Source organism: Mustela lutreola, chromosome 7, assembly GCF_030435805.1.
Source record: "Mustela lutreola isolate mMusLut2 chromosome 7, mMusLut2.pri, whole genome shotgun sequence".
Taxonomy (NCBI): domain Eukaryota; kingdom Metazoa; phylum Chordata; class Mammalia; order Carnivora; family Mustelidae; genus Mustela; species Mustela lutreola.
In genome coordinates, this window is record NC_081296.1 from 48,384,302 (window position 1) to 48,407,097 (window position 22,796).

Here is a 22,796-nt window from a genome sequence, read left to right on the forward strand (position 1 = left end):
AATTAAATATGTTGGCATTATTATTTATGTGTATACTTATATAATGTTTACATTATGATGATACCCATCTTTTATTGACTGCCTACTATGTGTCAGGCACTCTGCCAAGTGCTTTATACACTTCATGGTATTTACTTCTCAAACAACTCTGTAAGGTAGGCATTATCTTTCCTGGTTTACTGCTAGAAACAGATTCAGATCGGTAATTTGCTTCAAGTCACTGAGCTGTTCAAACTGAGGGCTATCAGATTTGAAAAGTCAACTCTCTCTAGGTACACCTCAAGGAATCTCTGTGTGTTTATCACTGAGCTGGGAATGGATTCAGGCTCCAGTCTGTGGGTACAAAAGAACACAGCATAGACTATGTGAGTGAGTCTTCGGGGCAATAGCAGCTGCCTCAGGCAAGCAGGACAGAGGAATGCTGAGTTTTCCTTCAAACCAATGTTCCTTCTGCTCTGAAATTGTTCAGAGAGAATGAATTCTTCCCCTCGATCCTTCTAGTGAGGCCCTAGCTGGCTCATAACAGAACATCAAGCCCAACAAGACAGCTCTCACACAAGCTCCACATTTGTAGTTTTCTACTCAAAAATCAAGTCATTTTGTATCAATCACACACTTCAACTTTCTGAAACCTCCTACCATTTCCTTTCTCCAAATCCATCGCCACCCAAGCGAGAAGCAAAGGGATTCTGCCTTCATCTCCAAACTGACCTAGATAAGTAGCTCCATGTGAACAAGACACTCAAGCCCCCAGATTTGGTTAATGTCACGTGGGGTCCTCTCCAAGTGTTATTTAAAGCTCTGCTGTCCAGTTTGGTCGCTGCTGGCCCATGTGGCTACTGAGTGGGTAAAACGTGGCTAGTCCAAGTACAGGTGTGCTGCAAATCTAAAATACACACCAGACTTTGAAGACTTAGTATGAAAAAAGAATGTGAACTATATGATTAGCAATTACTTATTGGTAAAATGCTAAAATTAATGTATTTTTAACCTAAAATACCCAAAATCTTTAGTCAAAATTCATCAGTTTCATCAGTTCATACAGCTACTAGAGAAGATAGCCAAGGAGTAGGAGTCCTAAATATTCTCAGGTCTCAGAAGTTCAGCTAGGCAGGTATCAAACCATTTTGAACAGCTAAAAACTCAATAGGAGATTGAAGAGAAGAAGAACAGCAATTCTGGGAACAGAAAATTGACCACTTTCTGGAAGGTAGGACATGAGGAGAACTGAATCACAGGTAATATATGGGAAGAGAGACTGAAGGGGGAGGGGCTGGCTCCCAGCAAGCAGTAGATCAGTGGAGCACAAAATCGCAACTTTTAGAAGTCTGCTCCACTGACGGATGTCACTGCAGAGGCTAGACATGGGGGTGGAGACCACGTGGAGACAGTGTGGTTTCAGGACCCACAGGGTCATAAAAGACCGGGGGTGCCTGAGTGTGGCAGACCTCTCAGGTATCGAGTGGGTTAGCTGGTTACAGAGATGGAGCTGAGGAGTGGCTCTCAGCTCAGGGTTACCTTAGACTGTGATCTGAGGCTGAGCTGGGCCACTGCTCTTCAAGCAGGGATGTCACTAGTGGCAGATCTGGGGAGACTCATCTGCCTCTACTGGGGGGAATGGTGCAGGAGTGTGCTGCAGGAATCGCCTGGGTTTGGAGACTCCAAATGGGGCTATGCGCCAGAGACAGAAATGCTCCGACACAGAATGGATGAGCTGGGCGTGCAGCCAGAGAACAGGGAGATAGGAGTAACTGACTGCTTTTCTCTGAGGGCACACTGAGGAGTGGGGCGCTGAGCTCTCAGTTGCTACAAGGCCAGAGACAGGGAGGCTGCCATTTTCATTCCCAGCATCCAAAGCCATATGGAAAGTGTTCAGGGAAGAGAAGCTACTGAGAAAGAACCCAAGCAGATTACTTAGCCTGGCCCCTGGCAAGGGCTGTGCAATTCTGCCTTGGGCAAAGATATTTAAGAATGGCAGCAACAGGCCCCTCCCCGAGAAGATCAGCAAGAACATCCAGCCAAGATCAAGTTCACCAATCAATGGGAACTGTGGAACTCCAGAGTGAGGGGAAAAGCAACATATAGAATTCATGGCTTTTCCCCTGTGATTCTTTAGTCTTTCAAAGTTCAATTTTTTAAATTTTATTTTCTTCTTACTCTATTTTTTAAAAAATTTTCCTCTTTATTTTAACTTTTTAAACTATTTTATCTTAACAATACCTTTTAAAAATCTTGCTAAATATTCATTGTTATAGTCATATTCTATCCCTTCATTGTATTTAACCTTATTTTTTGTACACATGTAGGTTTTTCTTTCTTTAAAACTTTGGTATACAATTTTGTCTAATAGATAAAAATATACCTTAAATCTAGCACATGGCTTTGTTCTAGTCTCCAGACTGATCACATTCTTTCCTCCTTTTTTTCTTCTTTTCTTTCTTCAACCGGCTTCTTATCCTATCAATTCCATTTTTTTAGAATCTTTTAAAATTTTCATCTTTACAATCATATCCCATCCCTTCATCATGTTCACCCTTATTTTTGTGTCTGTGTGTGTGTGTACATACACACACACACACACACACAAACAGGTAGTTTCTTTTAACAGACCAAAATACACCCAAAAGCAAGTGTGTGGCTCTGTTCTATTCACTGGTCTATATATTACTATGTTTTTCGTTTTTCTTTTTTTCCTCCTTTCTTCACCTCTGGTTTTGGATCTCTTCTGATTTGGTTAGTGTATATCTTTCTGGGTCATTTATATACTCTTAGTATTTTGTTCTCTCATTCATCTATTCTTACTTGGATAAAATGACAATGCACAAAAACTCACCACAAAAATAAAATAAAATAAAATAAAAAGGAAGAAGAGGCAGTACCGATGGCTAGGTTCCTACTCAATACGGACATTAGTAAGATGTCAGAACTTGGGTTCAGAATGACTATTATCAAGATGCTAGCTAGCTGGGCTCAAAAAAAGCATGGAAGAGGGGCGCCTGGGTGGCTCAGTGGGTTAAAGCCTCTGCCTTCGGCTCGGGTCATGTTCCCAGTGTCCTGGGATCGAGCCCCACATCGGGCTGTCTGCTCCGCGGAGAGCCTGCTTCCTCCTCTCTCTCTCTCTCTCCCGGCCTCTCTGACTACTTGTGATCTCTGTCTGTCAAATAAATAAATAAAATAAACAAAATCTTAAAAAAAAAAAAAAAAAAAAAAAAAAGCATGGAAGATACCAGAGAATCCCTTTCTGGAGAAACAAATGCCCTTTCTGGAGAAATGAAAGAAGTAAAATCTAACCAAGTTGAAATTTTAAAAAAGCTATTAATGAGGTATAATAAAAAATGGAGGCTCTTATTCCTAGAATAAATGAAGCATAAGAGAGAATTAGTGATACAGAAGACCAAATGATGGAGAATAAAGAAGCTGAGAAAAAGAGAGATAAACAACTACTGGACCACAAGGGGAGAATTTGAGAGATAAGTGATACCATAAGATGAAACAATATTAGAATGATTGGGATCCAAGAAGAAGAAGAAAGAGAGAGGGGGGCAGAAGGGTATATTGGAGCAAATTATAACAGATAATTTCCCTAATTTGGCAATGGCAACAGCATCAAAATCCAAAAGGCACAGAGAATCCACCTCAAAATCAATAAAAATAGGTCCACAACCCATCATCTAATAGTAAAACTTACAAGTCTCAGTGACAAAGAAAACATCCTGAAAGCAGTTCGGGACAAGAGGTCTGTAAACATACAATGGTAGAAATCTTAGACTGGCAGTAAACCTATGCACAGAGACCTAGCAGGCCAGAAATGATATATTCAAGCACTAAACAAGAAAAATATGCAGCCAAGAATACTATATCCAGCTAGGCTGTCACTGAAAATAGAAGGGGTGATCAAAAGCTTCCAGGACAAACAAAAACTAAAAGAATTTGCAAACAGCAAAACAACACTACAGGAAATATTGAAAGGATCCTCTAAGCAAAGAGAATGCCTAAAAGTAACAGACCAGAAAGGAACAGAGATAATACACAGTAACAGTCACCTTATAGGCAATACAGTGGCAATAAGTTCATATCTTTCAATGGTTACCCTGAATGTAAATGGGCTAAATGCCCCCAATCAAAAGACACAGTGTTATCAGAATGGATAAAAAAAAAAATAAGACCCATAGATATGCTGTCTGCAAGAAACTCATTTTAGACCCAAAGACACCTCCAGATTGAAAGTTAGGGGTGGAAAACAATTTACCGTGCTAATGGACATCAAAAGAAAGCTGGAGTGGCAGTCATTATTATTAGACTAATTAGATTTTAAGACAAAGACTATAGCAAGAGATGAGGAAGGACACTGTATCATAATTAGAGGATCTGTCCAACAAGAAGATCTAACAATTATAAATAACTATACCCCTCACATGGGAGCAGCCAATTATATAAACCAATTAATAACAAAATCAAAGAAACATATCAACAATAATATAATAATAGTAGGGGACTTTAACACCTACCTCACTGAAATGGACAGATCATCTAAGCAAAATATCCACAAGGAAATAAAGGCTTTAAATGACACACTGAGCCAGATGGACATTACAGATTTATTTAGAACATTCCATCCAAAAGCAACAGAATACACACTCTTCTCGAGAGCACATGGAACATTCTCCAGAACAGATCACAACCTGGGTCATAAATCAGGCCTCAACCAGTGCCAAAAGACTGGGATTATTCCTTGCATATTTTCAGACCACAATGCTTTGAATCTAGAGCTCAGCCACAAGAGAAAAGTTGGAAATAACTCAAATACATGGAGGCTAAAGAGCATCCTACTGAACAATGAATGGGTCAACCAGGAAATTAAAGAAGAATTTTAAAAATTCATGGAAACAAATGAAAATGAAATCACAACTCTTCAAAATCTTTGGGACACAGCAAAGGTGGTCCTGAGAGGAAAGTATATAGCAATACAAGCCTTTCTCAAGAAATAAGAAAGGTTTCAAGTATACAAGCTTACCCTACACCTAAGGAACTGGAGAAAAAACAGCCTAAACCCAGTAGGAGAAGAGAAATAATAAAAATCAGAGCAGAAATCAATGAAATAAAAACCGAAAGAACAGTAGAACAGATCAACAAAACTAGGATGTGGTTCTTTGAAAGAATTAATAAGATTGATAAGCCCCTGGCCAGGTTTATCAAAAAGAAAAGAGAAAGGACCCAAATTAATAAAACCAAGAATGAAAGAGGAGAGATCACAACTAACACCAAAGAAATACAATTATAAGAACATATTATGAGCAACTATATGCCAGCAAATTTGACAATCTGGAAGAAATGGATGCATTCCTAGAGACATATAAAGTTCCAAAAGTGAACCAGAAGGGAAAATAAAAACAAAAACAAAAAACCTGAACAGACCCATAACCAGTAAGGAGATTGAGGCAGTCATCAAAAATCTCCCAACAAACAAGAGCCCAGGTCCAGATGGCTTCCCAGGGCATTCTACTAAACATTTAAAGAAGAGCTAATACCTATTCTCCTGAAACTGTTCCAAAAAATAGAAATGGAAGGAAAACTTCCCAAACTCATTTTACCTTGATCCCAAAACCAGAGAAAGACCCCATCAAAAAGGAGAATTTCAGACCAATATCCTTGATGAACACGGATGCAAAACTTCTCACCAAAATACTAGCCAATAGGATCCAACAGTACATTAAAAGGATTATTCACCCTGACCAAGTGGGATTTATTCATGGGCTGCAAGGTTGGTTCAACATCTGCAAATCAGTCAATGTGATAAAATACAAAAATAAAAGAAAGAACAAGAACCATTTGATACTCTCAATAGATGCATTTGACAAAGTACAGCATATTTTCTTGATAAAAACTTGAAAGTGTAGGGATAAAGGGAACATACCTCAATATCATCAAAGCCATCCATAGAAAACCCACAGCAAACATCATTCTCAATGGGGAAAAACTGAGAGCTTTTCCCCTAAGGTCAGGAACATGGCAGGGATGTCCACTATCACCATCGCTATTCAACACAGTATAGGAAGTCTTAGCCTCAGCAGACAACAAAAAGAAATAAAAGGCATCCGAATAGGCAAAGAAGAAGTCAAACTCTCACTCTTTGCAGATGATATGATATTTTACATGGAAAACCCAAAAGACTCCACTCCAAAAGCGCTAGAAGTCATAGAGGAATTCAGTAAAGTATCAGGATATAAAAATCAATGCTCAGAAATCAGTTGCATTTCTATACACCAAAAGCAAGAACGAAAAAAGAGAAATTAAAGAGTCGATCCCATTTACAATTGCACCCAAAACCATAAGATACCTAGGAATAAACCTAACCACAGAGGCAAGGAATCTGTACTCAGAAAACTATAAAGTACTCATGAAAGAAATTGAGGAAGATACAAAGAAAGGGAAAAGTGTTCCATGCTAATGGATTAGAACAAATAATGTGAAAATGTTTACACTACCTAAAGCAATCTACACATTTAATGTAATCTCTATCAAAATACCATCAACTTTTTTCAAAGTAATGGAACAAATAATCCTAAAATTTATACGGAACCAGAAACGACCCCAAATAGCCAGAGGAATACTGAAAAAGAAAACCAAAGTTGGTAGTATCACCATTCTAGACTTCAAGCTCTATTACAAAGCTGTAATCATCAAGACAGTATGGTACTGGCACAAAGACACATAGATCAATGGAAAAGAATAGACAGCCCAGAAATGGACCCTCAACTCTATGGTCAACTAATCTTTGACAAAGCAAGAAAGAATGTCCTGTGGAAAAAAGAGTCTCAACAACAAATGGTGTTGGGAAAATTGGACAGCCACATGCAGAAAAATGAAACTGGACCATTTCCTTACACCACACACAAAAATAGACTCCAAATGGATGAAAGACCTCAATGTGAGACAGGAATCCATCAAAATCCTAGAGAAAACACAGGCAGCAACCTCTTCAACCTCAGCCACAGGAACTTCTTCCTAGAAACATCACCAAAGGTAAGGGAAGCAAGGGAAAAAATGAACTATTGGGACTTCATCAAGATCTAAAGCACAAGGATAGACCAGCAAAGGAAATAGTCAACAAAACCAATAGACAACTGACAGAATGGGAGAATATTTTCACAAATGACATATCAGATAGAGGTCTTGTTTCCAAAATCTATAAAGAACTTATCAAACTTAACACCCAAAGAACAAGTAATCCAATCAAGAAATGGGCAGGAGATATTAACGGACATTTCTGCAAAGAAGACATCCAAATGGCCTTGAGACACATGAAAAAGTGCTCAACATCACTTGGCATGAGGAAAATATAAATCAAGACCACAGTGAGATACCACCTTACACCAGTCAGAACAGCTAAAACGAACAAGTCAGGAATGACAGATATTGGCGAGGATGTGGAGAAAGGGGAACCCTCCTACACTGCTGGTAGGAATGAGTGCAAGCTAGTATAGTCACTCTGGAAGACAGTATGGAGGTTTCACAAAAAGTTGAAAATAGAGCTACCCTATGACCCAACATTCGCACTACTGGGTATTTATCCCAAAAATACAAATGTAGTGATCCAAAGGGGCATGTACACCTGAGTGTTTATAGCAGCAATGTCCACAATAGGCAAACTATGGGAAGAACCTAGATGCCCATCAACAGATGAATGGATAAAGAAGATGGTATATGTATGTATGTATATACATACATACATATATGTGTGTATATACATGTATGTATATATACATATATAAAACATATATAATGGAATACTATGCAGCCATCAAAAAACCCAAATCTAGCCATTTGCAATGAAATGGATAGAACTAGAGGGTATTATGGTAAGCAAAATAATTTAATCAGATAAAGACAATTATCATATTATCACATGATCTTTGTGATACAAGGAATTTGAGAGGCAGGGGGGCGTTGTGGGGGATTTGGGAGGAGTAAAAAATGAAACAAGATGGGTTCAGGAGGGAGACAAACCATGAGACTCTTAATCTCAGGAAACTGAGGGTTGCTGTTGGGTGGAGGAGAGGGACAGGGTGGCTGGGTTATGGACATTGAAGAGGGTATGTGCTATAGAGAGGACTATAAATTGTGTAAGACTAATGATTCACAGACTTGCACCCCTGAAGCAAATAATACATTATATGTTAATTTTAAAAAATAAAAGAAAAAAAATACAGCTACTAGAAAACTTAACTTTTTGTATGCTACTTGCATTACAACTCTATTGAACAGGACTGGTCTGGAATAAAGTCTCACCAATGCTGTTTCAAGACTGAAGTTCTGACTCCTATACAAGTTCTTTTTTAGTTTAATCCCAGTAGGAAGAACTGCCATAAAGTTGCAGCCGTATTAAATCTATGGTAGGTGGAGACTAAGGGAAAACATAGACAGCAGGTAGGTTTGAACAAAGGAATGAAAGAAAGAGAAAGAAGTCCAAGGAGAACTTTGTACTTTCTTTTAAAAATGAAATTGCTGATCTGGGTAGTGGCATGAAGTCATTTTCAAAAGAAGGTCAACAGCAATTTAGAATTAGGTCTCTTCCTAATTCACAAAGTTAAGTCAAATACAGTATAGGCCGAGGCTATTCTTGGACCTTGGTGGAAAGATACTGCCTTTCCACTTGTTTAGCTAATGACTTTCGAATGATAATTATAGCTCATTGTTGTTCCCACTTAAAAACCATTGACATCCATCCAAAAAATTATAGCTTACAGTGAGGGAATATTTATGTGATATTTATAGCCTGTGATGAAAACCCTGGGGGAACTGCCAGGAGGGAGGATTATTTATCAATTTCTCTTTCTTCAAGTTTGAATTTTCTTGAGATTCCTATCCAAAAGACATTTGGTAATCCTACATAACACTAATGTGTGAAGATATTTTGCCATATTGGTCAAATTCAAAGAAAAATCCTTTTTTCTTTAAAGAATGGTGGGGGGAAAATCTGGTTGATCCCACTGAAAAACATAGTAGACCGAAAAAGTCCACTCAAGGAAGTAGAATTGCATACTTGAAATATTTTTTTGAAATGCGCCAAGAAAAATAAAGTAAAATCAAGGAGGAAAAGCTGGAGTTTCAATTTCTGGAGATTGTACTTCCTGGTGATATAAAAACAAAAGTTAAATTCAGAGAGACTTGACTCTGAAGTTAGCATTGCATAAAAAACAATAGAAAATATTTAACTATGTGCATATGTTTGTACACAAACAGAAATAGATATAAACAGACCTTAATTAGCGTCGTAGACTTTAATTATCTTTGTACAGTAATTGGGAATGTTTTGTTCTGATTTATTCCATAACGCTTACTGTGTTCTGTTAACAACTAATTTTTTTCCCCTTACAGCCCGTAATAGAAGGCTTTTACCGCGGACTTTGTTACATCTGCTTCTCATTTAATGACCATTGTTCCGGGCTGTCAGAGCAAGCAGCTACACAACTTCCCGATTCTGGAAGATTAAGCAAATATTTTGACAATGCCTGGATTTTTTTTTCTTCCTTTTTTATTTTTTTTTCCCCAAAGAATAAAAATAAAAAGAATCTTTTACTTACCCACACAATGTTAGTAGAGTTCTTAATCGAAAGAGTATAAAGAACCAAGCGGCGGTTAAAGGTACTTCATGTGGCAAAATACATCAAGCAATTTTCTGTTCCATTTCACGTCAGAGCCCTAAGAATCCTGCCTGAACTACACAGCTGGGGTCACAGGAACCGTTCTGGGACTGCAGGGAGGGCACGGGACCCCCGGGGCAGAGCCACCTGGAGGCTTTTCAACTATCACTGGCTTCCAGAACAAAACAGAGGGCTCCTGCTCACCTTGAAGGCCACAATAGGTAAAATGAATGATAGGTGTCTGAATCACTAATAAATACCGTGTAAGAAAAGCTGTTTTTTATATAACAAACACTTTTTTACGCTACATAACAAACTGTAATACCACCGACAGTGTGAAGACGGGGATCATGGCTCTTCCTACAGACAGTGGCTACAAACAAGAACAGAAGTACTTCGAAGAGATGGGGGAGGGATGGGGGAGGGAGAGGCAAAGTTGGGGGAAGGGGATATGGAGAAAATCATTAACTCCCATGAGCATTCATCAGTTCCATAAAGACTCTGAAGGCAGAAAACAAACCAACAAAAAACATGAAAAATAAATAAATGCTCTAACTTTGTGTGGTGACAGATGTCAACTAAACTTAGGAATCATGTGGGAATCATTTTGGAATGTCTGCCTTATCAAATCATTCAGCTTCTACAATGCTATATGTCAATTAGAGCTTGATAAACCCAAAGTAGGGGGAAGGCGAAAGAAATTCTAACAGGTCATGGCAGCCCTGGTATTTGGAGCTGCTGTGGTTGTCACTGGAGTAAGGAAGAGGCCTAAGAACAGAAGACCTTAACTAGTCTCTGCCCCTCCCAGCAGTTCACCAAAGAAGTCCCAGAAAGATAAGTAGGAAAAGTAAACAAGGTAAGACCGAGGAGAGAATTAACCCCAGAGGAATAAGCCTCTTCAAACTTTCAGGTGGGGAGCCTCTCTTTGGGGGCTGCGCCTGGCAGAGAAAATTCCTGCAAGAAAGAGCTGGGATCCAAAGAGGCAGATTCTGTGAGGAAGACATGACACAGATGGGCCATCAGAGAGCACCAGCAAAGACAAAGCAAGAAGAAACAGCCCTCTGGAGGAGGCAGAGATTTCCCTTGCTGCCCTGAGATAGCTTCAGATCTCCACTGGTTTGCATTTACTCTAGAGAGGAAAACACAAAGCAGGGTGTGTACTTCAGGAAGCACAACGCTGAGGCCATCAAGTTCATGGATAAGCCACTGGCACACGGCCTGTTGTCATGTGTCCTGTGGAGGGTACCCCTGGAACAATCTCTTCACGGCTGACACCACTGGCTGGGCCCTTATTTGCAGCAAGTCTGTACTTTGCAATGAACATGTGAGAGGACTTCTCTGGACAGTTTCAAAAAATACCCATTCTCTTTAAAGATAAAGGCCCCATAATTTCCCTTAAATATGTTTTCATGTTCCCATGGCCAGTTATTGCTAAAGGCAATACAAAGAAACAAAAGCCCAAAAGCCTTGACTTCCGTTTAGAAGTCTCAAGGAATATGTCTGCCTTAGAGCAGAGATTCACAAAGCTGTGGTATTGAAATCGCTTACCCTTCTTACAAAACTCAATCAAAAGAATCTGAATTGGTAGGTATGGGGATACCATATTTTTAACCAATACTCTGAGTGATTTTGATTGTGATTTCTTTTCTTTCTTTTTTTTTTAATTGTGATTTCTTACAGAATTACTCTACGTGATTCCACATGCTCTCATGCAGGTGGTTAAGGAACTCAAGTTTTACACACACAGGTCAGTGCTGCTCTAGAAGCTGTACAGACTGCCACTGTGATACCAGCCTCCTGAAACACAATAGTCCCTAACAGCCCTCGAGGGCACACACACAGCCACAGGGCCAGAAACAGGGACTACACCACTGAGGCACCTGGTGGGAATGTGCCTCACTCTGTGGGAAGCCCATTAAACACCAGGCTGGGAAGAGAGGATCTTGCAATGCAGCCCCAGTTAATTCAATCAACAGGCATGTACTGAACCTCTGTGATGTCTCCAAATTCCACTAGATGCTGAGGATGATATGAAGACAAAAGAAAATGACCCTGTCCTCAAGGAGGTCATCAGCAAGAGGGAAAGAGAGATGTAAGCCTTTGAAGGCAAAATGGCTTGAGATGAATGTCCTAACAGAAGACAGAACCGGAGATGGAAGAATGCCCTGGTACAGTGAGGAAGGAGTCATTAACTCTGATGGGGGCAGTCAGGAAAGGCTTCCCTGAAGAGCAGACATAGCATGTCATTGAAAGAGATCAATAAGCAAGCCCACGAAATTGTTTAATGACTTCTTCATTCATGGAAACAACCCAGAAAAAGCCTGAGGGACCATCCCTGTCCCACATTAACGTGTGTGTGTTTAAGAGTTGATTAAATGTTTGTTGTTACTGTAATCTATCACATTTTTAAAAACAAGTATGAACATTTATATACTGTTCTGATCTTCAAAGTGGGGAAAGGAAAAATCCTACAATACTTGTCTTTTATAAATGCAAATCCTCCAATTTTACAATAAAATAAGAATGGCAAATTAGTGAATGTATGATGGACTAGTCAGCCAAAGCAGAAGCTTGAGAAGGCCCGTTTTTTCGTTGCAGTGAGACTGAACATGAGTTCCTCCCCCCCACTTTATATATGGCTGTCTCTTTCCACTATAATCACAAATAATTTCTTCAGACCCACACAGGAAACAGGTATTGATCACAATAAGCCACTGCATCCACAAACACCTGCTTCAGTGGGTTATGGTCTCCATGGAAACTCTCCAATAGAACCAATCTGAATTCAATTTCAGAAGTAATGAGAGCAGATAATTTTACACTCAATCAATCACTGTCAGCCGCCGTTATCAGCCAATCAGTCATTATGCCAGTCAGTCACACTTTCGACAAACTTCTTCTGTGGCATGGTCAGACAAGAATGTTTTGACATCCAGAAGCAACAGAATCAAATTGGCTCCTCTTTCCTGGCAAGAAGCCAGAGACATAGCAATGCATTGTGTTTGCAAAGGCAATAAACAGATAAGCCAACCAAAATACACTACAGTTGTAGAAGAATCTAGGGAGCAATTTCAGTAATTGTTATGATACTTGAGACAGAGAAGTACTTTAGACCCAAATGTCACATACAGATCTTCCTTGTCTTATGATGGTGCTCTCTCTCAATAAACATATCATCAGTTGACAAAATCCGAAGTCAAAAATATATATAATACATCTAATCTACTGAACATCAGAGCTTTTAGGCTAGCCTGCCTGAAACAGGCTCAGAACTCTCCCATTAGACCATAGTTGGGCAAAATTGTCTAACACAAAGCCAATTTCATTAGACAGTGCTGAATATCTCAATGGTGTACTGAAAGTGAAAAACAGAATGGTTATAGGGGTACAGTTAGTTTTAAGTGTATCACTTGTTTACTCTCGTGATCACATGGCTCACTGGAAGCTGAGGCTCCCTTGCTACAGTCCAGCATCAAAAGAGAACATTCTACAGCATATTGTTGGCCCAGGAAAAGATCAAAATTCAAAATTTCAAGTATGGTTTCTACTCAAAGTGCATTGCTTTTGCACCATCCTAAAGTTGAAAAATTATAAATTCAACCATCCTAAGTCAGGGACCGTCTGTAATTTAATCCTCCCATTTAAATGTGAACAAAAGAGAGAAGCAGAGATGTTGTAGAGTATCTGACCCAAGCCACACAGCAAACTGGTGGAAAGCCCAAGACTAAAGCATGAGTTTCTCTGAGCCCCCTGATCTTCCAGAATGTCATGTTACCATTATTAAATGCCTTCTTTTTTGAAGCAAGAGAGCTTTTTGAAGGTTAGGTTCTATCTAAGCAGAGTGCCCAGAGTCTGTGGGAGACTCACAGGATACTTGTGGGGCTTGTGTTCTGGAGCCAACTCAAACTTCTGTCTGTTTGAGGTTAGTCTGTCTTTGGCCAAATGCAGCTTCCGGTTTCTGAAGGGGAACAAAAGACTCTAAAATACTACAGGGCTACCAAATTATTGTTACAAAAATGACATTTTGATAAATTTAGGGCAAGACTACCAAGAACACATGGATTAAATTTCCCTAAAAATGCATGGGAGGGGGAGGTTAAATCTGAGGGGGAAAATCTGCTTCTGGCAAATATATTTCGGCTCTGGTCAACCTCAAACATTAGAAAAATCATCTTGGACTTCTAAAGAAACTGTAAGGTACTTTGTAAATATAGGTTCACTCCTGGAAATCTCAAATATTCCAAGATTCCTCTATATTTCCTCTAACGATGCCTTATTAGTTTTTTTTTTTTTTTTCCTTTTATACTGCTTTATTGCTTTGCCCATTTCTCAGAGAGACAGTTTTCTGAGGTTGACACTTACATTCACTCTTGGTAAAATGGATTAACTTGTTGGGTCTCAAAGTTCAACGTGTATGAAAACCCACCCAAAGCTGTTAAAAAAAAATGCAGATCTCCACACCCTCCTCTAAGAATCTCCATTGACCAGGTGCCTCCTTAGCAAGGTGCCCAGGTAATTCTGACGTACTTTCTCTGCCAACAACCTTGGAAAATACTGGTGACTAATAGTGTTTGGTAAAGGATCTGCATCATTTTTCAATCATGATTTTTCAGTCACATTTTTTCCCCAGACACTTTCAACCTCATGACTTGTATCACCTATATCACAAGAAGATGGTTTTAATGGCCATGGTTGTAAGCTTTCATACATATATACATAACCATTTCCTATTAGCTGGAAGTAGGCTTTACCTGAAAGAGGTAGATGGTGTGTGGGGCACCCTAATGCACCCATCTACATTTGTCTAGGGCACGGGAGATGGAAAAGCAAAGAGGATATAGTCTCAGGCCTGAGATGGGACCAGTAATTGCAGCAAGAACTGTCTGAAAGCTTTAACATGAAATGTTTGCTTCACTTCTTTGGTCTAGTCAGCTCACATGAACCTCAGCTCAAGCTATCCACTTTATCCTCCTGCAAAACACTGATGAAAGGCTTTTGCTTATTTATTCCCAGATTAGTAATACTGATGCTTTCCCTGCATTTCATTCTTAGCTCAATTTGTATCTTTTACTTATGTGTTTTAGGACATTTGATGGCCTTTGGAATATGCTTGAATGATGACAAGCATATTGTGTAAACACTATGCAGATCTTAAGTCTGAGGACAGGTTTTTTTTGTTTGTCTTTTTCCACTGCTGTATCCCCTGAACATGACATATTGCTTGGCACATAGTAAGTACTCAATAAATACTTACTGAAAATATAAATGTAAGGATGGCTGATTGATAGACAAGAAAAAAACTCACCGATCTGAATAATGTCTGAGTAAATCAAGTTGGTTTGAAAGATACATAGCTTATAGCATTAACCAGTGACTACTCATTTTTTCAAAGGTTGCTCTTACTGATAAAACTCTTGATTAGGTGCTGTTTACCCCACAGAAACAAGAGCAAATACAGTATTTTAAACACACCCTCCTCTGTAATACCAGCTCCCATACCGATTTTTCTTTGCAGTCTTCAGCTCATCTCAACTTGTTATCACTTAAACAGAAAAGTCATTGGAATTCAAAATAACTAACCCATAGACATTGGAGGAGTGAAAGGGGAGGGAATATTAAAAGAAAAACAAACCACACCTCACCAGGGTATGTAGCGATGGGTGTTCTAGAAGCTTATAAAAATGCAGCCGTCTTTTAACCACTGTCTTTGCTATTTTCACCACAGTCGTCCCAAGCTCACCACCGCCATGTATCACTCAGATGACACAGGCAACTCTTGGGAAGTTTACTTACCTCTCTGGTGGGCTTCACAGCCTCATGACACAGACATCATAGAAAACAACTTCAAGTTTCCCATGCAACAAACAAGAGGAGAGATGAGCTCCATGAGCTATCAGAGACCCATCTTATCAAGGCAAAGTCGAAAGGGAGGAAAAGTGAACATTTGGTGACAATCCTTTACAACCTGGTGCTGCACTAAGCTCTGCATGTACATGACCCCATTAGAGGTTTCCTACATTTCCAGAAGGTATGAAATAGTCTGTTCAGTTTACAGGGAATCGGGGCTCAGAGAACTCCAACCCCCATGGTCAAGCAGCCAAGGAACAGTAAAGCTAGGACTAAAGTAAGAACAAATATTTACCGAGGGCTTAATCAATGTCAGTCATTGTTTCATGTGTGTTAACTATTAACACACTTAAAACTCATTTCAACCTATACAGCAGGTACTTCTGTGTCCTTCTTAGAGGTTATAGAACAAACACAGAGAAGTTAAGAAACTTGTCCAAGAAGTCATAGCTGGTAAGTGGCAGAGCTAGAGATGGAACCCAGATGGTCACTCTGGACTTTACTCTCTTGATGATCACATCCAACCTTTCTCTATAACAGGGTCTATGTTGGCCTTTTTCCAAAGGGCAAGTTCTTTCCAGGATACAACTTCAATTTATATTTCTAGAGAAAACAACCAAAAAAAGGCACAACTCAACAACAGCCTGTTACACTCTTCCAGCACTATAAATTATGTGTTTTTGTTAAACATACAAACATGCTAGGTAGTTACAATTAAGTTAACTGTACACTTTACTGTACAAACCAAGACTCATCCAAGAGTGAAAGGGGATGCTCTTAGTAACTACTCAAGCGATGCCTGGCTAGCTCAGTCAGTTAAGTGTCGGACAATTGATTTTGGTGCGTGGTCTCAGGGTTGTGAGACTGAGCCCCTCAGCATGGAGCCCACTTAAGATTCTCTCTTTCCTTTTCCCTCTGCCTCTTCCCTTCTTCCCTTCTAGAAGAAAAAGAAAGAAAAGAGAAAAAAACAATATTCCTCAAGGACAACAGCTGTAAACTGGAACTGACCCAGGTGAACAGGGTGCCTGGCTGCCCTGGTCAGGAATATGTGTCCATACACACACGATTAGATATAGTCACTTTCCGACACCATCTGATAAGATTAGCTGGACTGCAGCTGGAAATTAAATGCCTTCTGATTGTGCACGCCTATCCCTCCACTCCCTGTAAGAGCCGCTATTCCTTTCTTTACCTAACGCATTTCTTTTAACTTGTTTTCTCACAAAAGACTGTGCGTAATTGGTCAGCCACGAGAGATCAATTTGTACTTAGCTGGCTGAGCAGACACGGTGATATCTCCACAGCGGATGGTGCCAGTGCGGGGACCAGCAGCTTCTCCGTGTAAGTCTTCTTACCTGTACTTCACTCCAGCCCTCCCAAGCCTGCTTCTTTGGGACCTGCTGGCCAAGCCCTTCATTTACCTCATTTTGCCTACCTAGAGGAATTGACTTGGAGTTTCAAATTCCCTCGTGAACCATTTTCTTTTCTTTTGGAAATAGAAATATTAGCAAAGACACACAGACTCTCCCCTCTGGAGCAATGCAGGGAAGATTCAGGGAGGGTACTGGCTAGCAAGGTGGCACAGGAGTGAGCAAGAACTAGATCCTTCTCTTTGTTCCAGTGTAGTCAGACGTGGAGACTAGGTCTCCCAGTGGTGACAGGGACAATCAAGACTTTACACAGTTCAAGAACTTACACGGTATTTTACATAGATTATCTCACCTAATGCTATGTGGAAGGTGCAATTATCATTCCCATTTTAGAGACGGAGAAACTGGGGCTTAGGTTAAAAATTCTGCGCAACATCCAATCTGGGCAACTTGACCTCATAGCCAACACTCTCACCCAGAGCACCTGACCATTCAAATGCACAAACCAACCCCAGATGACAGAATAGCAGAGTCAAATGGGGCCAGAGAGATTCACACCTCCCACCTTCTCACCTAACAGATGAGGACCACAGCTCTGCCCCTTCTCTCTTCCAGACAATATTTTGTAAAAATGAATAAATTTAAAAAAATTAATAAATGTAAAAAATACTTTATAAAAATGAAATGTGAGATGGTCAGAAAGCTACATCAACTAAGAAGTGCTAGCTAAATGTTAACCAGTTTTACTACTGCAGCTCTTAAACCCAACTTCAGTTTATTCTTCTCTAATAGAGCCGTTTAATACTTGGACATCAGGCACAGGGCCTGGGTGAACTCCAAGCCCCATACAAGTGCACAGCGTCCTGGGCAAAGCCTGTCACGCATTATCCCCAGGGCAGCCACATCTGCCACGTCCCAATTTGCCAGAGGATAAAGTACTTTGAAACACTATGAAGATCCCGAGCACGGGTCATGAGGAATACAGAAGAGGGCAGGTGTCAAGAAAGCCAAAGGAGTTTATTTTTTTTGACGTCTCCAAGCCCTCCAACCTGGCCCCTTTCCTCCGGTCAGCTGGTAGGACAGGTGGAGGCAGTGACTCACGAGCACCCGGCACCCCACTCTCAGCTCCCCATTTGGAGCACAGGCTGGAGTGACAAGAGAATCTGCAGGAACGCAAAGTCAGAACTCGGTTCCCGGAGCAAAGCCACACTCAGGGGCTTTGACGTCAAAAACAAACCTGGTAAGAGCCGCAGAAGCGAAGCCAGCTCCTCCCTCCCCCCGGCCCCCAACTCAGGAGTAAAGATGAAGGAGATTCCATTTCAGTGAAGCAGGAGGAGCACTTTTAGGATGGAAAGGCAATCTGACCCAACCCAAAGCAGTGAGCTTTGGTAGAAAGAAACCACTTGCATGGAGAGATTTCGATTTTATTTATTTCCTAAGGGGGTGGGGGAAGGGAGCTGGTCCAGGTTTCATGTCATTGACGCTTTTCTTCCCAAGAGCTCTGCAAGCCCCAAGCCCCATGGTGGCACCTTCTGCTCTCCTCAGGGTCACTTTGCCCAACCACCCAGAGATGAGAGCATCACGTGGACCCGCACCGTCTTGAACAGTAGCCATTAGCCACATGTGGCTATTGAGCACTTGGAATGTGGCTAGTCCAAACTGAAATGTACTCTAACTGGAAAACACACTCTTGGTATTGGCAGCTATGTGGAGACCTCCAGCATTTTTACATTGAGTACGTGTTCAAGTAACACTGCGCACATACTGGGTTAAATAATATTTCTTCAAAATTAATTTCACCTGTCTCTTTTTACTTTTTTAAAATGGCCATGAGAAAATTTAAAGTTGTATAGAAGGTTAGCCTATCTGGCTCCTGCCTTATATCCACAGCTCCAGGCTAGACTCTTTCCCTCTATGAGGTCTCCAGGGACCCGCAGCATTGGTATCCACTGGGAGCTTGTTAGAAAGGCAGACTCTCAAGTCCTACCCCTGACCTACTGAATCAGAATCTGCATTTTAACAAGATCCCCAGGTAATCTGCATGCACATTACAGTTTGAGAGGCACTGCCCTTGGGCTTAGAACATTACGTGGCCCTCCGCAGGGGCTTGAGAAATGGGGATAGAATGGATAAATGAGTTATCTCCAGGAAGCTGCTGCCCACAGGACACTTGGGGAAAGGGGAAGGCCCTTCCCTGGTTTTTCTTCAGTTCATTAATACTGATGTGCTCATCAGATTAATCATCTTTCACTTTAGCATGACCATTGAATCAGGACAAATGTGGTCCTTGAGAAAGCGTGGTCCATAAATCCTAGAATCTGGTCAGAAATGTAGAATACTGGATCCTTTCTAGACCCCAGATTTGGAGTCTGGATTATAAGTAGACCCCAAAGTGAATCATAAGCGTGTTCATGAGTGAAAGGTTAGGGCAGAAGGAACAGGGGCTCTAGAGAAGTGAAGACCAGCGCTGTGGGGAGACTGGGCAAGTGAGGACTTGGAGGAGCCCAAGCTGGCAAGAATTTTTTCTGCTGGGCTCTCAAGGTACTCAGACCATCCAGCAATGGACTCAGGGGAGAAGGCAGCCCTAGGGCTGAGGGAAAAGACAATGGGGCATGGTGGACCCCACAGCATGCTGTTCAGCAAAAATCAGACAAAGGACTGGTGTGAATCTCAACTCTTCATTTTGTTCCTTTCTAGACCTAAAATCCTTGACATGTTAGCCATAAAACAAACTCATAAAGCTGATTCCCCCCCCCCCCCTTTTAATCGGAAGCAAATGCTCAGGGAAAAGGCCGTCATGGCAGACAGAGAACAATAGGCACCACCACTGTCTCGGTCTCCTGGCACTCTCTCCCAGACATGCACAAGCCCCACCCAGCCAACCTCAGACCCCATATACAGAATGTTAGAGGGTCCATGGCAGCGGTAGGTAGAGAGAAGAGGTAGCAGAGACTGGGGAAATTCAGGGAACAGGGAGGAGGAGGAAGAAGAATTGAGGAGAACAAGTCAGGCCCTGGAAATTCCATCAGAAGCTGTGTGTGCGGGAGGGAAGAACAGATGGAGGGAGGAGAATGTGAAGGTGTGTCTTAAACAAATCTCCCTTTTAAGGAGCATGAGGAAGAAGAGGTGTCTACGTGTGGCCAGAGGGCTGTACAAAATAGCAATGACCCTTATGCAAGCTCATAGTTCCTCCGTCCCATTTTGGCAAAACATGACCAGTTCTTTCTGAGCTCTGAGAGCTGCCCTAGGGGACACAATCCCTCAGAAGAGGCCATGGGATACAGCCAGTAGGTTTCAGTAAGCGATAAGCCTCTTGCAAAAGGGAAGATGGACTTAGGCACACAGAACGTGTGTCACAGCCACCCCACCTGCCCCCAGAAGAGTATCAGTTTGAAGTTTCACCAGAGTAAGCCAGAGGTAAGCCAGAGAAGTCACCACAGAGGTATTCCTGTCGAGTAGAGGGTTCTCCCCAGACCCTCACACCAAGCTGCAGGGCTCCTTTGCCAGCAGTTGCTCAATATTTTAAGAAAATCAACAAACTCCAGCTGGACTGGGTGGGGTGTTATATAGTAGGACCAGAACGGGAGAAATGGAGCTGGAATGGCTCTCGGCATCAACTCCAAAAGGTCTTCCACAGAAAGAAAAGGAACAGCCTCATTTGGTATGAGCTCTTCCAAATTCTTCTGACTTTGACACTGATCTTATTTAAAACAAAACAAAACCCAAAAAACAAAACCACCACCATAAAACAAACAAACAAAAAGCCAACAACAGTAACAAAAAACCCAAGGACCCTCTTGGGTACCCAGAGCCAGCCTCCTGCCACAGGGCATATCTTGTCAAGGTGGAGTGTGTTTTCAAGCTCAAGGCCCTTCTTTGAGAGCATCTTTTGCTCACAATGGGGGTCTCAGTTAGATGGAGTCTGCTGGGGCAGTGTGACACGCTCATTTTAGACCACTCTGCCCAGAATGCACACAGTCTTTAATTAACTTCTTACTTTGAATGGGGCAGCTAGCCATACTGTAGCCAACTGTGGTGTGAACCTACAACGATGTTCTCTTCTTATTCTAGAAGGGGTAGAGGTTCTTTTATTTTTTTAATTAATTTATTTATTTTCAGCATAACAGTATTCATTAAAAATATGGAACGCTTCACGAATTTGCGTGTCATCCTTGCGCAGGGGCCATGCTAATCTTCTCTGTATCATTCCAATTTTAGTATATGTGCTGCCGAAGCGAGCATGGGGTAGAGGTTCTTTAGCCTGCAGAGAAGTGGCACCAGGTGACCTTGCCTGGGTAGCACAGAGGGTCTTTGATGTCATGAGTAAGTGCATTCTATCTGTCCTCATGCCCAGGATCTGAATCATCTCTCTTCCCATCAGCTGGCATATGACCAGGGGCCCCCCACAGCATCCTCCTCTGTGCAGGACTAGGAAATAAGGGAGGTTTCTCGGGGGACCAACCTGTGTCCCCTGGCTTTTGAAAGACGGCAGACCGAAGATCACTTTCTGCATTCCATACCCACATTTTTCCTAAAGAGGAAAACAACAGGCTTTGGGTTTTCACAAGTAGGAAGGAATAAAATGCATTAAGACCCTAGAAGTGCCTCTAGAGGGCCTGGTAATAGCAACCTCCAACGCATCTCTGCCTTCTCAAAAGGGCAATTTGAACTTCTGCTCGGAGTGTCTCTCGCCTTGTTCTTGAGAAATAAATCAGAATGAGGGTGTTGAGAGTGGTCAAGAAAATATTCAATGAGAAATCAGAGGCATCTTTTTTTTTTTTTTGCTGCATTTTTCCTTGCAAAAAATCAAAATAAAAATTGCCGGTTTTACATTTTTCCCTTTTTGTGTGCCTGATAGACAAAACACCCCACTCCTTTGTTGCCCCGTAATGGTTCATATCCCAAATCGACTTGAAAAGAAAAGCAGAGGAAGCATGGGTCTCTAGTCAGTACTTTTTTGCCTCGGTTTCCCCAGTTACAGAAAGAGGACAGTCATGGACTCAGCAAGCATTTCTTGCAGACCTATTTTTCAGGAGAGACCAACCAACCCAAGATACTTGCTCCCACAGTGATAAAATGAGTAACTTTAAAACTCCCCAGAAGGCAGACGTGATTCATGTGTTTATGTAACCAGGGCTTTAGATAGGGCTCTGGAAAAGAGCACAGGCCTACAAGGGACTACTGGCATCTTTTTTTTTTTTTTTTTTTTTTTTTTTTTTTTATTTATTTATTTGACAGAGAAATCACAAGTAGATGGAGAGGCAGACAGAGAGAGAGAGAGAGGGAAGCAGGCTCCCTGCTGAGCAGAGAGCCCGATGCGGGACTCGATCCCAGGACTCTGAGATCATGACCCGAGCCGAAGGCAGCGGCTCAACCCACTGAGCCACCCAGGCGCCCCGGGACTACTGGCATCTTAATGAAGGGTGTGACCTGTGGGCTCTAAACTGCACAGAGATTCATCTGACAGACATGCACTTGAAATCAGCATCGTTCCCAGCTTCTTCTCTTTATACGAAAGCTAAATGACATATGCCAGCATCCCCGGTTAAATTATATACAGGTCTATTCTGCAGGTTTTCATAATCCTTTGAGAATTTGCTCCTTGGTCATCCACTTGCACTCATCTGAATGCTCCCTTTTCCCTGGGAAATGACCACTGAACCCTGCATTCTGCTTTCCTCTCTCCCACTAGCCTCCAGAGAGGACAGCAGCTCAGAGAGACCAGGAAGTGAAAAAGCCACAGACATCTCCTGATACAGGGTCTATGCTCTCTGTAAAAAAACACACACAAGACCCTTTCTCTGGGAGAACTGTTTGCCTTGCTTCATGCCCCAAATGGTGGTGGTGGTGGTGGGCCTCACCCACAGAGCCCGGCGAGCATCATGGCCCAGCAACCAGCCTGGTTTTGATTATTCTGCCTGATGGAGAGGAATCT

At 41.5% G+C, this 22,796-nt stretch overlaps 1 protein-coding gene and 1 non-coding gene across 2 annotated transcripts in view; both read right to left on the reverse strand.

The window, feature by feature from the left end:
• The window catches only part of RORA (RAR related orphan receptor A), a 708,416-nt gene that overhangs the window by 506,583 nt on the left and 179,037 nt on the right, over window positions 1–22,796 (reverse strand). The gene's annotated exons all lie outside the window — the stretch shown is intronic.
• Window positions 20,997–21,103, reverse strand: LOC131837382 (U6 spliceosomal RNA). The gene has a single exon (XR_009355995.1). It is a non-coding gene; the product is annotated as a U6 spliceosomal RNA (small nuclear RNA).